The sequence below is a fragment of the Kogia breviceps genome, chromosome 5 (assembly GCF_026419965.1).
Source record: "Kogia breviceps isolate mKogBre1 chromosome 5, mKogBre1 haplotype 1, whole genome shotgun sequence".
Lineage (NCBI taxonomy): Eukaryota > Metazoa > Chordata > Mammalia > Artiodactyla > Physeteridae > Kogia > Kogia breviceps.
Window position 1 is genome coordinate 131,550,456 of NC_081314.1, and position 15,725 is coordinate 131,566,180.

The following is a 15,725-nucleotide window of genomic DNA, read 5'->3' on the forward strand; positions in this document are numbered from 1 at the left end:
TAGTTCATTTTGCTGTATCACATCAAAGTTTTGTCACTGTGCTGATGCTAGCTAGGATCCTGACCAGATGGGAAATGGATGAAGTGCATTTGGATGGAGGAGACAGAGAGAAATACAGAGCAGGGGAAGGAGGGTTAGGCTGCTTTGGTGCCTCAGTTGGTGGATCCTCAGGAGCCCAGAAGCTTCAGTTTCCCACATGTCGTTTGGATATTGAAGCTAGAAGTGGTGAAGGCATAGGAGGTAGGATGCAAAGACCAAATTCTTCCAGTTCACAGCTTCATTTTGAGAACAGCCCAGAGCAAATAAAAGGAAGCAAATTCTTATTGGAATAGAACTTCAGCACTCCTGTTGCAAAGGTCAGACTCATGCAGATATATCCTTGGGATTTATCATACGTAGACTTGGTTCCATTTAAGCAATGCTCCAGCAATTCGAGAATCCAGGAAAACCTCAAACACTTTAGACTCAGCTGGAAAGCCTGTGACAGCCACACTGTGAGTACACGCATGAACCTGAGGGCTCATCCTAAACTGAGTGGAGGATCCTCTAGTCCAGTGATTCTTAATCAGTAGGCATTAGACCACCTATGTCGGAAATGGATGTATGTTAAAATGCAGATTCCTCGGCTCCACCTCCGGCCGACTGGAACAAAATTTCCCTGAGGTGAGGTCCAAGAATTTGCATGTTCACAAACATGCTAGAACCTTCTTATTCATACTTATGGCAGATATCCCTGGGGATATGTCAAACCCACCATGTGGGAATGAAGGCAGAACTTTGAGCCTGCAGCTCAAATGGGCTGGGATAATTTTGGTAGAGCCTCTATTATAGATAAAACACTAGTCACATCAGTAGCAAAGGGCTTCAAAAACGTTCCGATGTCCATGGATGGCATAGTTTCCTGTTGTTCTCAAAGCTTGATAAGTTCTAGAGAAATTTCATTTTTTTCATCAAGTCTCACAGCTAATAAATGTACTGAGACTCTGAGCATACTTGTAGTTCTTGCACTGGAATGTAATCTAATTGAATAAAATTTCATAGAGCTGTTTGGATAACGTAATACAACAAACAGATTCGTGTCTGTGCACTTACAAAAGTTCACATTTTGCATATTTATATGTTTTATTATTTAACAAACATGGACTAGGCACTGTCCCAGTGCTTTAATTATAATCTAACATGATGTTGTTATATTATAATTATAGTATTAAATTATAGTAATTTAATATAATATTTTATCATTTGAATAGTATTTAGTTGTTTTTTTAATATACAGAAGGTTCTTATTAGTCATCAGTTTTATACATATTAGTGTACACATGTCAATCCCAATCGCCCAATTCATCACAACACCCCCCCCCCCCCCCAGCTTTCCCCTCTTGGTGTCCATTTCTGCCCTGCAAACCCGTTCATCTGTACCATTTTTCTAGGTTCCACATATATGCGTTAATATACGATATTTGTTTTTCTCTTTCTGACTTACTTCACTCTGTATGACAGTCTCTACATCAATCCACGTCTCAACAAATGACCCAATTTCATTCCTTTTTAACGTTGAGTAATATTCCATTGTATATATGTACCCCATCTTCTTTATCCATTCATCTGTTGATGGGCATTTAGGTTGCTTCCATGACCTGGCTATTGTAAATAGTGCTGCAGTGAACATTGGGGTGCATGTGTCTTTTTGAATTATGGTTTTCTCTGGGTATATGCCCAGTAGTGGGATTGCTGGATCACATGGTACTTCTATTTTGAGTTTTTTAAGGAACCTCCATACTGTTCTCCAGAGTGGCTGTATCAATTTACATTCCCACCAACAGTGCAAGAGGGTTTCCTTTTCTCCACACCCTCTCCAGCATTTGTTGTTTGTAGATTTTCCGATGAAGCCCATTCTAACTGGTGTGAGGTGATACCTCATTGTAGTTTTGATTTGCATTTCTCTAATAATTAATGATGTTGAGCAGTTTTTCATGTACTTCTTGGCCATCTGTATGTCTTCTTTGGAGAAATGTCTATTTAGGTCTTCTGACCATTTTTTGATTGGGTTGTTTGTTTTTTTAATATTGAGCTGCATGAGCTGTTTATATATTTTGGAGATTAATCCTTTGTCTGTTGATTCATTTGCACATATTTTCTCCCATTCTGAGGGTTGTCTTTTTGTCTTGTTTATGATTTCCTTTGCTGTGCAAAAGCTTTGAAGTTTCATTAGGTCCCATTTGTTTATTTTGATTTTATTTCCATTACTCTAGGAGGTGCATCAAAAAAGATCTTGCGGACTTCCCTGGTGGCGCAGTGGTTGGGAGTCCGCCTGCCGGTGCGGTGGCCGTGGGTTCATGCCCTTGTCCGGGAGGGTCCTGCGTGCTGCAGAGTGGCTGGGCCTGTGAGCCGTGGCTGCTGGGCCTGTGCATCCGGACCCTGTGCTCTGCGACGGGAGAGGCCGCAGCAGTGAGAGGCCCGTGTACCACAAAAAAACAAACAAACAAAAAAAGATCTTGCTGTGATTTATGTCAAAGAGTGTTCTTCCTATGTTTTCCTCTAAGAGTTTTATAGTGTCTGGTCTTATATTTAGGTCTCTACTCCATTTTGAGTTTATTTTTGTGCATGGTGTTAGGGAGTGTTCTAATTTCATTCTTTTACATGTAGCTGTCCAGTTTTCCCAGCACCACTTATTGAAGAGACTGTCTTTTCTCCATTGTATATCCTTTCCTCCTTTGTCATAGATTAGTTGACCATAGGTGCGTGGGTTTACCTCTGGGCTTTCTATCTTGTTCAGTTGATCTATGTTTCTGTTTTTGTGCCAGTACCATAGTGTCTTGATTACTGTACCTTTGTAGTATAGTCTGAATTCAGGGAGTCTGATTCCTCCAGCTCCATTTTTTTCCCTCAAGCACAGGCTCTGGACACGCAGGCTCAGCAGCCATGGCTTATGGGCCCAGCCGCTCCGCGGCATGCGGGATCTTCCCGGACTGGGGTACGAACCCTCGTCCCCTGCATCGGCAGGTGGGCTCTCAACCACTGCGCCACCAGGGAAGCCCTCCATACAAATTTTACGATTTTTTATTCTAGTTCCCTAAAGAATGCCATTGGTAATTTGATAGCGATTGCATTGAATCTGTAGTTTGCTTTGGGTAGTATAGTCATTTTCACAATATTGATTCTTCCAATCCAAGAACATGGTATATCTTTCCATTTGTTGGTATCATCTTTAATTTCTTTCATCAGTGTCTTATAGTTTTCTGCATACAGGTCTTTTGTCTCCCTAGGTGGGTTTATTCATAGGTATTTTATTCTTTTTGTTGCAGTGGTAAATGGGAGTATTTCCTTAATTTCTCTTTCAGATTTTCATCATTAGTGTATAGGAATGCAAGAGATTTGTGTGCATTAATTTTGTATCCTGCAGCTTTACCAGATTCATTGATTAGCTCTAGTAGTTTTCTGGTGACATCTTTAGGATGCTCTATGTATAGTATCATGTCATCTGCGAACAGTGACAATTTTACTTCTTTTCCAATTTGTATCCCTTTTATTTCTTTTTCCTCTCTGATTGCTGAGGCTAGGACTTCCAAAACTCTGTTGAATAATAGCAGTGAGAGTGGACATCCTTGTCTTGTTCCTGATCTTAGAGGAAATGCTTTCAGGTTTTCACCATTGAGAATGATGTTTGCTGTGGGTTTGTCATATATGGCCTTTATTATGTTGAGGTAGGTTCCCTCTATGCCCACTTTCTGGAGAGTTTTTATCATAAATGGGTGTTGGATTTTGTCAAAAGCTTTCTCTGCAGCTATTGAGATGATCATATGGTTTTTATTCTTTAACTTGTGAATATGGTGTATCACATTGATTGATTTGCATATATTGAAGAATCCTTGCATCCCTGGGATAAATCCCACTTGATCATGGTGTATGATCCTTTTAATGTGTTGTTGGATTCTGTTTGCTAGTATTTTGTTGAAGATTTTTGCATCTATATTCATCAGTGATATTGGTCTGTAATTTTCTTTTTTATGGTATCTTTGTGTGGTTTTGGTGTCAGGGTGATGGTGGCCTCATAGAATGAGTTTGGGAGTGTTCCTTCCTCTGCAATTTTTTGGAAGAGTTTGAGAAGGTTGGGTGTTAGCTCTTCTCTAAATGTTTGATAGAATTCACCTATGAATCCATCTGGTCCTGGACTTTTGTTTTTGGAAGATTTTTAATCACAGTTTCAATTTCCTTACTTGTGATTAGTCTGTTCATGTTTTCTATTCCTTCCTGGTTCAGTCTTGGAAGGTTATACCTTTCTAAGAATTTGTCCATTGCTTCCAGGTTCTCCATTTTATTGACATAGAGTTGCTTGTAGTAGTGTCTTAGGATGCTTTGTATTTCTGTGGTGTCTGTTGTAACTTCTCCCTTTTCATTTCTAATTTTATTGATTTGAGTCCTCTCACTCTTTTTCTTGATGGGTCTGGCTAATGGTTTATCAATTTTGTCTATCTTCTCAAAGAACCAGCTTTTAATTTTATTGATCTTTGCTATTGTTTTATTTGTTTCTATTTCATTTATTTCTGCTCTGATCTTTATGATTTCTTTCCTTCTGCTAAATTTGGATTTCCTTTGTTCTTCTTTCTCTAGTTCCTTTAGGTGTAAGGTTAGATTGTTTATTTGAGTTTTTTCTTGTTTCTTGAGGTAGGTTTGTATAGCTATAAACTTCCCTCTTAGAACTGCTTTTACTGCATCCCATAGGCTTTGGATTGTCATGTTTTCATTGTCATTTGTCTTCCTCTTTGATTTCTTCAGTGATCTCTTGGCTATTTAGTAACGTAGTGTTTAGCTTCCATGTGTTTGTGTTTTTTATGTTTTTTCCCCTGTAATCCATTTCTAATCTTATAGCGTTGTGGTCAGAAAAGATGCTTGATATGATTTCAATTTTCTTAAATTTACTGTGGCTCGATTTGTGACCCAAAATGTGATGTATCCTGGATAATGTTCCATGCGCACTTGAGAAGAAAGTGTAATGTGCTGTTTTTTAATGGAATGTCCTATAAATATCAATTAAATCTATCTGGTCTATTGTATCATTTAAAGCTTCTCTTTCCTTATTAATTTTCTGTTTGGATGATCTGTCCATTGGTGTAAGTGAGGTGTTAAAGTCCCTCCTATTATTGTGTTACTGTCGATTTCCTCTTTTACAGCTGTTAGCAGTTGCCTTACATATTGAGGTGCTCCTATTTTGGGTGCATATACATTTATAATTGTTATATCTTCTTCTTGGATTGATCCCTTGATCATTATATAGTGTCCTTCCTTTTCTCTTGTAACATTCTTTATTTGAAAGTCTATTTTATCTGATATGAGTATTGCTACTCCAGCTGTCTTTTGATTTCCGTTTGCATGGAATATCTTTTTCCATCCCCTCACTTTCAGTCTGTGTGTGTCCCTAAGTCTGAAGTGGGTCTCTTGTAGACAGCATATAGATGGGTCTTGTTTTTATATCCATTCAGCAAGCCTGTGTCTTTTGGTAGGAGCATTTAATCCATTCACGTTTAAGGTAATTATCCATATGTATGTTCCTATGACCATTTTCTTAATTGTTTTGGGTTTGTTTTTGTAGGTCCTTTTCTTCTCTTGTGTTTCCTGCCTAGAGAAGTTCCTTTAGCATTTGTTGTAGAGCTGGTTTGGTGGTGCTGAATTCTCTTAGCTTTTGCTTGTCTGTAAAACTTTTGATTTCTCCATCAAATCTGAATGAGATCCTTGCCGGGTAGAGTAACCTTGTAGGTTCTTCCCTTTCATCACTTTATGTATATCATGCCACTCCCTTCTGGCTTGTAGAGTTTCTGCTGAGAAATCAGCTGTTAACCTTATGGGAGTTCCCTCGTATGTTATTTGTCATTTTTCCCTTGCTGCTTTCAATAAGTTTTCTTTGTCTTTAATTTTTGCCAATTTGATTACTGTGTGTCTAGGCATGTTTCTCCTTGGGTTTATCCTGTATGGAACTCACTGCGCTTCCTGGACTTGGGTGGCTATTTCCTTTCCCATGTTAGGGAAGTTTTCGACTATAATCTCTCAAATATTTTCTCGGATCCTTTCTCTCTCTCTTCTCCTTCTAAGTCCCCTATAATGAGACTGTTGTTGCATTTAATGTTGTCCCAGAGGTCTTTTAGACTGTCTTCATGTCTTTTCATTCTTTTTTCTTTATTCTGTTCTGCAGCAGTGAATTCCACCATTCTGTCTTCCAGGTCACTTATCCGTTCTTCTGCCTCAGTTATTCTGCTATTGATTCCTTCTAGTGTAGTTTCATTTCAGTTATTGTATTGTTCATCTCTGTTTGTTTGTTTTTTAATTCTTCTAGGTCTCTGTTAAACATTTCTTGCATCTTCTCGATCTTTGCCTCCATTGTTTTTCTGAGGTCCTTGATCATCTTCACTATCATTATTCTGAATTCTTTTTCTGGAAGGTTGCGTATCTCCACTTCATTTAGTTGATTTTCTGGGTTTTTTTTTTTTTTTTTTTTTTTTTTTTTTTTGTGGTACGTGGGTCTCTCACTGTTGTGGCCCCTCCCGTTGCGGAGCACAGGCTCCAGACACACAGGCTCAGCAGCCATGGCTCACGGGCCCAGCTGCTCCACGGCATGTGGGATCTTCCCTGACCGGGGCACGAACCTGTGTCCCCTGCATTGGCAGGCGGTCTCCCAACCACTGTGCCACCAGGGAAGCCCCTGGGGTTTTATCTTGTTCCTTCATCTGGTACAAAGCCCTCTGCCTTTTACTCTTGTCTATCTTTCTGTGAATGTGGATTTTGTTCCACAGGCTGCAGGATTGTAGTTCTTCTTGTTTCCTCTGTCTGTCCTCTGCTAGTATTTTGTTTTGATAGAAGAGTAGAATTGAAGTAGCAATAGTGTATCTAGTGATCTGAAGTCAGAAACATTTTACGTACTTTCTTTGTGGTGTCAGTTGGTACATAGAGGATGGGCTTTGGATTCAGACAGACATTGGTCCCATATTTTCCACTTGCTGGTTATGTAACCTCAGGCATATTATTTAACTTCTCTGAATCTCTGCTTTCTCAGTGATGAAAAGAAGCCAGTAGTTTATTACTTCTATAGTATAGAAATTTACCTTAATAACTGTGTCTGGAGTGTACCAAATGCTCAAGAAATATGGCACCCTCCGTTGCACTTCAGGAAGGATTCAGGTGGCATGTTGTAGCTTCTGTTGCTCAGCTATGGTCCGTTATTGAGGAACATTTCATACTTCATCTTTCCTTCTTATTCTTATACCTTTCCTTTATCCATAATGCAGACATTCTCTTCTGCAGGAGCAATGAAACACGGTACCAACCACACTGTGTTATTAATTTTGCACCGAGTCTACTGACAGTGACCTCTCCTGCAGTAGCCTTCAATCCTTTGCGTTAAAGAATGTCTCACAAAGGTTCTCCACTGGGCAGGTGTGAGCATTATTCTTAGTCCTCCCACTGCTTCAGTGGGGCACAGTCACAGTAATATGTACATTTGCAGTTTGGCTCAGGTCTGTTTCTCTGCTTTGCTCAAAAGGTACCACTGACCTTTCCAATAAGCTGGGTTGCAGTTGACTGAGCTTGCACATAGCCTCCTATGTGAGGAGGCTATGTGCAAGCCTCCAGTGAGGAGGCTTTCTCTCCAGGCTTTCTCCAGTGAGAAAGTAAATCTCTGTTTCTGTCTAGCCAGTCATCAAGAGTCAGGAAAAATTCCACTCAAAGTCCATAAATCTCAATTTTCCTTCCTGAAGGGATGTGAGAAAATAGCTCTCCTGTCTTTACATGTGATAGCATTCCTGAATGCACAGGGAGGGTTTTTGATGTCAAATTTTTGTGCCATAATTGTGGGTGGCAACAGCTAGCATCCTGCAGTTAGGAGTGAAATTAGATTTGGGACCTGTAAAGGACAGCAATATGTCTGGGGTATGTAAATCACCTGAGGTCTTCAAATGGACTGTGGATAGAGTGTATTTCTCAGGCTAAAACTCCACAGTAAGCAGGAGGATCAAAGTGGGCTCAGGAACAAGTTCTGGAATCCATCTAAAGCATCAAGAGAGAGGGAAGAATTAAGGTCATGGAGTCCGTCATCTTATTCCACATAAAATGGGCATTTCCGCCTGTCCAAAAGCACAGAGAAAGAAGTTGAGCTTCTCCCAGCAGTTAAACCAGCTGTTAGCAGAGAAAGCATGTATTTTAGGAAGCAGTACAAGCCAGGATGTAAGAATGCAACCCCCGGTCCCAGGACCACAGGGATGAGTGAAGAGGGGTTGGCAAAGATTGGGAAAGGCTTTTCTCACCTGAGAAGCAGTGTTCCAGGACTCTCCAGAGGGCCAGAGTAACTGCAGAGCTGAAATGCAGCAACCCAGAACAAAGCGGCTGCTCTCTGGGGGCCACAGCTGGTGAAAAGACTGAAAACTCAGATCCTAAAATTCTGCCAGGCCCATCATAGCAGCAGGCCGACATGAAATGGCTGCAGGTTCCACTGGTGACATGAGGCAGTCAGCCTGCGAATTGCTTCTTAGGTCCTAGGCGAGTGATTCAGAGTAAACATTGAGAGAATTTGATAGCAACTTGCTATTGCTATGACATCACAGTGTGGAATCTGCGGGTGTATATTGTGTGAGTCTTGGACTTTTAAGATTTTATTTCCATTTTGTTTTATTTTCAAATACAAATTAGAAGAATAGTTGGCCCTTCATCACAGATTGTTTGTTTGCCCACCTGTGTTTTCTTTTTCCCCAAGCCCTCCCACTACCCTTCTATCCATCATCCACAACTCGTCCCCGCATAGAAAAGTTCACACTTTTAAGTTGCAGGTTCTTCTTCCCTCAAGGTACATCTCTTATTCTGCACCCAGTTCCAAGATGTATGTGTGTGGGGAAATTTTCCCACACCACCAAGCAAGTCTCTGACGCCAACTGGGTGTCTTACAATTCAACTCAATTCTGACACTATCTACCTAGAGGTAGCATCAGATCCCATAGGTTAGGACTCAGTCCTACAAGACTAACCCCGCCCCCAAATTCAGACCCCAACTGCAAGTCCAGTTTATCACCTGTGCTTCTGACTGATCAGCTATAGGTTGGAGGTTCCAGGGACCTCCTCCTTGAGTTTGATTAATGTACTAGAGCAGCACAGAACTCAGGGAAACATTTTACTTACTAGAGTACCTGTTTATTTTAAAAGGATATAACTCAGGAAGAGCCAGATGGAAGAGATGAATAGGGCAAGGAAAGGGGAAAGGGTGAGAAGCTTCCACGCCCTCACTGAGGGCCACTCTCCCCAAATCTGTACGTGTTCATCAACCCAGAAGCTCTCCCAACCCTGTCCTTTTGGGGTTTTATGGAGGCTTCATTACCTAGGCATGGTTGATTAAATCATTGGCCATTGATGACTGAACTTAATCTCCAGCCCCTCTCCCCTCCCTGGGGTGGTGAGGCTGAAAGTTCCAAGGCTCTAATCATATGGTTGGTTCCCCTGGCAACCAGACCCCATCTTTAGGTGCTTTGCACAAGTCACCTCATTAACATAACACCTTTAGGAAACACCTTTAGGAAATTCTGAGAGTTTTAGGAGCTCTGTGCCAGAAACAGGGACTAAGACCAAGAATATATATATATTTATTTTTTTTTGAGAAAGTAGTAAGGATTTTTATTGCCAAAACAAGTTAAGAGAAACAAGCATAACAGAAGACACAAATAAATTAATTGTTCTGATCATTTTAGACTCCAGGGCATCTCTGTGGGAAGATCAGCTCAGCTCCTTGTGTAGACACCATACTGTCCAAAGCAAAAGACAGCAGGAATTTGAGACAGTGTTCAAGACAATGATTGAACATGTACACAGTGAGGAGAAATGAAAAGGTGGTTTCCCTAGTTCCTTTCCTCAGTGAGGTACGTGTTTATAAAGGTATGAGGCTCATTTTGGGGGAAAATGATTGCATACAGAAAATTTTTTAATTCTTCCACCTTCCAGGAAAAAAATTTTCAGGCCCTGGCCTGAACAAGAAACTCAAAGTAGAGTGACACTAGTTTCATATGAACCGCAAAACTATACTCAAACTGCAGTTGCTGCCTCCTTTAAGAAAGTTTAATGTCCATTTATCTGTACCAAACCAGTAGACTGAACTTTCTCCCTTAGGAAGTTTTCAACCAAATGGGAGTTAAATTAATCTCACTTTCAAGTGCAACAAAGGATATGTAAGGCTAGTGTTTGTTCTGTGACACACGAAAAAGAAGCATCCCTCCAACAGCACTGGGCCAAGAGGTTCTACAGTAAGAACTGGCTGCAGGACAAAGTGATCCATGAGGTCTACCAAAAGCAAGGAGATCCCGGTTTCAGCAGAAAACAGAGGGGATCCCTGCCAAGGCTGGCTCTTAACTATACCCATATCTCAAAGAGATCTTGGGTCCCCATAACTGATGAGGCTGGAGCACACAGTGCCAGCATAGCCAAGAGGGCTAAAGTCTAAACTAGTCAGTGTGAATGCCTCTATGCCATTGTGGCGAGCATTGCCCTCTGAGGAAGGCACCATTAAGACCCTCATAAACCTCAGGGCCCAATTGTACTCTCCTTGGTATGCATCCTGGACTTTATGGGATGAACGTAAAAAGGGAGATGGCCTTTGGCCAAATCTTTCCAGGGACCTGCTCAGTTACTGGGAGTCCCTGGTTGTTCCCTAAAGCTAGGAAAAGCAACCCTGGAGGGGAAATTGGTGCCTTTGAGGGAGAAGCCGAGAAGCCAATCAACCAGCTGATGCCGATAAGGCGTGACTAAGCCGAGAAGCCAATCAACCAGCTGATGCCGATAAGGCGTGACTAAGCCGAGAAGCCAATCAACCAGCTGATGCCGATAAGGCATGACTAAGCAAATTCCCTGCTTTAGGGGTATATATAGGCTACGCTTTGTTACTAAGCTTGCCTTGCAACCATCAGTTGTCTGTGCCTTTCTGATCCCATACCTTGGTGCGTTCAGTTCCCTACCACCTCTCGTCGATTGTTGCTACACTATGAGGACCCGCGCGGCTGGCGGCAAGTGGCGCCCGAACAGGGACCGGACGAGAGGGACATCTGAATCTCGGTAGGTGAATCCCCGGAGTTACGAGTGAAAGTGTGGCCACATAGTAAAGTTGATAGTAATTCGGGGCAATAGTCAGAAGTAAAAAAATATGGGACAAGAAGTATCCAAGAAGCGACCAGGGATCACTGATCAAGAGAAGGAGTTGTCCACCAGTGTTTTCCAGGCTTTCACACCTAGAAATTATGATGTCTGTCTGCAACATCTTGCCTGCCTACAAGATATAAACAAAGACGATTATAATATAATTTTGAATATGGCTGTAGCTGAGTTTTTCAAAAGTAACCAGACAACAACAGATAGTTTAAGACAGACACTTAACCAGTTGAAGAATCAGGAAGAAATGGATGGATTAGGTGATGTTGAAAACAGTATGTTGTATTACAATCAAGCAGTCATCCTGTATCATGTCTGACAGTATACAGAAGCCATATCCATTGGTGAAAAACTTTATCAGTTCATAGAACCTTTTGAAGAAAAATTTGCCCAAGCAGTGTGTTTTTTGTTCGTAGACCTGTATATATTAACCTACCAAGCTGAGAAAGCTTTACATCTTCTTGCTGTTCTAGAAATAATGATTTCACAGGGCAACAATAACAAAAATGGAAAGAATGAGACTGGTAAAGATACTATTTTTGTGTTGAAATATATGTAGGAGGACAAGGGACTTTACTGGCCGGCCATAGTTTAAAGGTAGTTAAAGCTGTTACAAGTTTGAAGTTTCCCTCCTTTTTTCCTTCTGATTTTCCCCAATCTGATTTTGAATTCTCAAATCTGGTGCACCTTAAATTATAATAATGGTACCATTCTAATTTCTTCAGTTTCTGTTACCGATAATAGTTTGGTTTTTTATAAGCATTGGGATTTTGGGAAGTTTGCATTGTCTTATTCTTATCAACCGGTTATTACTTGTGTTACACCCTCATATGCCTTGCTAATAGGAGATTTACAGATTGAGTTTACTTCTGGTTCCTTAGGATATAATATAACTTGTCAGAATTGTATTTTTAGTACTTGCATTCTGCCTATGAAAGGAACTTTTTCTGTTATGATGTTAAAACAACCTTCCTATGTAATGCTGCCTGTAAATATTTCTGAACCATGGTATCACAGTACTAGTATACAAGCTTGGCTAGAATTATCTGAAGCTTTAAAAAAAGACCTAAACGATTCATTTGAATAAGTGTATGGACTGATGGACACATTAGTTTGGACATACAAAAACTTAATGCGGAAATACAAGCAATTCAAGAAGCTCATCTACAAGAAGACGGGCCCCAACAGTTAATTCAAGGACTCTTGGATCAGCTTCAATGGTTAAACCCAATGCATTGGTTTCAAAATGGACTCACAGGATTGATTACCGTGGGGTCATGTGTATTGTTGATGTTAATTGCATTACCTTGTTTATTACGCTTTATTGTTGGCCGTCTCGCTGCTCTTCGTCCGGAGGTGTATGGGTTGAAATTTGCATTATCAAGCTTTAAAAAATAAAAGAGGGGGGAATGTGGCGAGCATTGCCCTCTGAGGAAGGCACCATTAAGACCCTCATAAGCCTCAGGGCCCGATTGTACTCTCCTTGGTATGCATCCTGGACTTTATGGGATGAACGTAAAAAGGGAGATGGCCTTTGGCCAAATCGCTCTAGGGACCTGCTCAGTTACTGGGAGTCCCTGGTTGTTCCCTAAAGCTAGGAAAAGCAACCCTGGAGGGGAAATTGGTGCCTTTGAGGGAGAAGCCGAGAAGCCAATCAACCAGCTGATGCCGATAAGGCGTGACTAAGCAAATTCCCTGCTTTAGGGGTATATATACGGCTACGGTTTGTTGTTAAACTTGCCTTGTAACCATCAGTTGCTTGTGCCCTTCTGATCCCATACCTGGGTGCGTTCAGTTCCCTAGCCCCCTCTCGTCGATTGTTGCTACACTGTGAGGACCCGCGCGGCTGGCGGCAATGCCATGATTTGTCTTTGTGCACATGGATAGTGGTAAAGGAATCAAGAAGCCTTGGTTTTGGAACAGCACAAACATTATTTACCTAGTAAGTAATGATCAAAGTTCTTGGGTAGAGTAAAGATACAAAAATAGGTAATGGGGTCCCCATACATCACTGCTGAGGTTTAATCTAACTTTAAATGAAAGCAGTACAAAATGGCTTCTTCTGCAAAAGGACAAACTTTGCACTAATGTTTCTCAAAGATCAATTAAGTCTCCAGCTCTAGCCTCAGCTTGAGAGATTTTTTTAAAAGACAAAACAAAACTTTTCCTATGTCAGAGCCAAGGTCAAGGGGAGCTGGGCTCAAGATACGCTCTATCCAGAGTCCCTGGAACGGAAGGTGCTCTAGCAGCCAGTGGGTGTGAGAACATTCAAGTCCTACGGGTTGAGATTGTGGGCCCGCGGCAGCTGTTTCTTCCCTCCTATCAGCGGGATGTCCATTTTGGGTGGCTTGAACACTGCTGGTTCCTCGGCCATTCGGGTGGCCTGCATGCAAATCAGTTCCATTGGAGGAGGCTTCTGGGCTCCTTTGCAGGCCTGGATGGCAAAACCTCCAGAATCAAACTTCTGGAGGGATCTTGGTCCAAAGAGGCTCCACTTATCTGCCGAGCTTCTGTCTTTTTCCTCGCTTCCAGAATCCATGGCGCTAGGATTGGGGCCAGGCGAGGCTGTGGAAGAACCAGAAGTGAACCAGCCCCTGGGCTTCTGCTTAGGGGACGAGTGGGGCCTGCTGCTTGGGGTGGACTGGGTGGAGGCCGGCTGCTTCTCCTCTCTTGTCATCTCTCCGCTCCGGAGCTTTAGTTTGTGGAGTGCTTCTGCTACTTGAGGGTACTTGGTCTGCTCGGTGGTGAGGCCCTTGTGGGCTGTGCAGCCAGCATCTCTCAGCCCTGCCTGCTGCTCAAAACGCTGAATGCTCTCCTGGGTCCGTTTTGTGATCAGAGACCTCATGATGACATGGGTAAGCTTTAGCCTTCAGCACGGGGACCTTGTCCGCACCGTCAGTGGCCGATGGCAGGGCCCGGGACGAGACACTGGCCTCTCCTTCCTCCACCTTGGCGAGGTGCTGATACTTGCACTCTGGAATCACTGGCTTCTAGGGGATGCTGCCCATGTTTGATGGAGGAGGGGTCAAGGGCGTACCGTCTTCCAGGGCTTCATCATAGCTGAATGCCCACTGGTACATCCTGATGGGCAGAGACACCTTGCCTAGAGGCCCACTAGGCTCAAGAGCAGGCACTTCTGGTTGTCTCGAAGCCATTGAAAGACTGGGATCCAGGTGCTTTTTCTATACAGGATGCAGAGCTGAGTCCCTGCCACCAGAGTGAAATGATGTGAAGATTATGCTGACAGGTATTAAAGAGGAGCGTTGTCCAGCTGCTGCAAATTAGCAAAGCTGCTCCGGAAGAGTCCATCCATTCCAGAGCTTCTGCTTTTCCGCCTCTGCGGAGCCACCTGCAGCCCGAGCTCCGGCACTAAACAGGCTCCGAGCACCCATATCTCTCGAGAGGCTGTGGCGCATTCGTGACCCAAGCCATGGTGTGAGTGGTGCTGTGCCCGTGGAGACACAGAAGGCCCCAAGCACCAACCAGGGAGGGACCCAGAAATATATTTCTTATTATGAATCACAACATCACATCATTTACATGAATGCTGAGTGGTGACTTGACAGCAATAACATTTCTTTTGAAATTTTCAAGAATATGATCCTTAATGAAGCAACAACTAGAAAAGTTAAAAAGTTCACACCACTGTCAGAAAAAAAAAATGTGGCCTTTTTCCACGTTAGTTGTAGAATTCTGGCTTAAAAACCCAGGGAGGAACTGATTGGTCTAAGGATGTTAGAAGGTGATTTTTGGTGGACAAAATGATTTTGCAAACAGATTACCGTTTCATCATTCAGATGGCTCTTTTGAGTTACTTTAAGATCTGTGAGGTAGATAGATGCAGGCAGTAAGCTCAATAGCTTGTCACTGTAAGCTGGACAGTTATACAGAATATTGTATTAATTTTTTTCAAAGGCAAAGGCAGTCAGGGTATAATGTCATAGCCACTTTCTGGAAAACAATCCAAATGTACATTTTTTCAAACAGAATTGTAAGCTGTGGTTGATGTGGCAGCCCTATAGCTGAAGTGGACTGATTTCTGTTTAACTGATTTCTTTGTGGCATGTAACCTGGCCAACCTTGGGTTCCACAGACCTCATTGATCAAGTTTCTACCCTTTGCTCGTGTCCTGTAACGGCCCAGGAAGTGGTGTTGAGAGAAATGAGGAGTCTGACCCACTTGGAGCTGAGTCGCCATGTTTACTGAAGCTAACAGTGATTTGACACATCCGAGGAAACTTCTCTCCCTACAGGAACCATTTCCCATCATGTCTCAAACTTTTCTCCATTCTACTAGGAAAGATGAATTCTACTTTCCTCCGAGGTAGTAGAGGACAGTCAGGTTGCTGCCAAAAGACAGCTCTTCACACTCTTGAGAATGTGAAATGAATTAGTGTGTGGCCTGAGAGGCTGAAATTTGGCAGATGTGAACATTATTTCTTCACCTCGTGCAGTCATCCGGGGAAAGAGACGGAGGGTCCTGATATGAGCTGTTTGCCATTGCTCAGTGCCAGGCACCGCATGACACTCTATACCAACAGAGAAGATGCGTGCTCCTGT

The 15,725-nt window shown here is 42.3% G+C and overlaps 1 pseudogene; it reads right to left on the reverse strand.

The window, feature by feature from the left end:
• Positions 1–13,441: 13,441 nt before the first annotated feature.
• On the reverse strand, positions 13,442–14,407 carry LOC131757658 (putative monooxygenase p33MONOX pseudogene; annotated as a pseudogene).
• Positions 14,408–15,725: the final 1,318 nt, after the last annotated feature.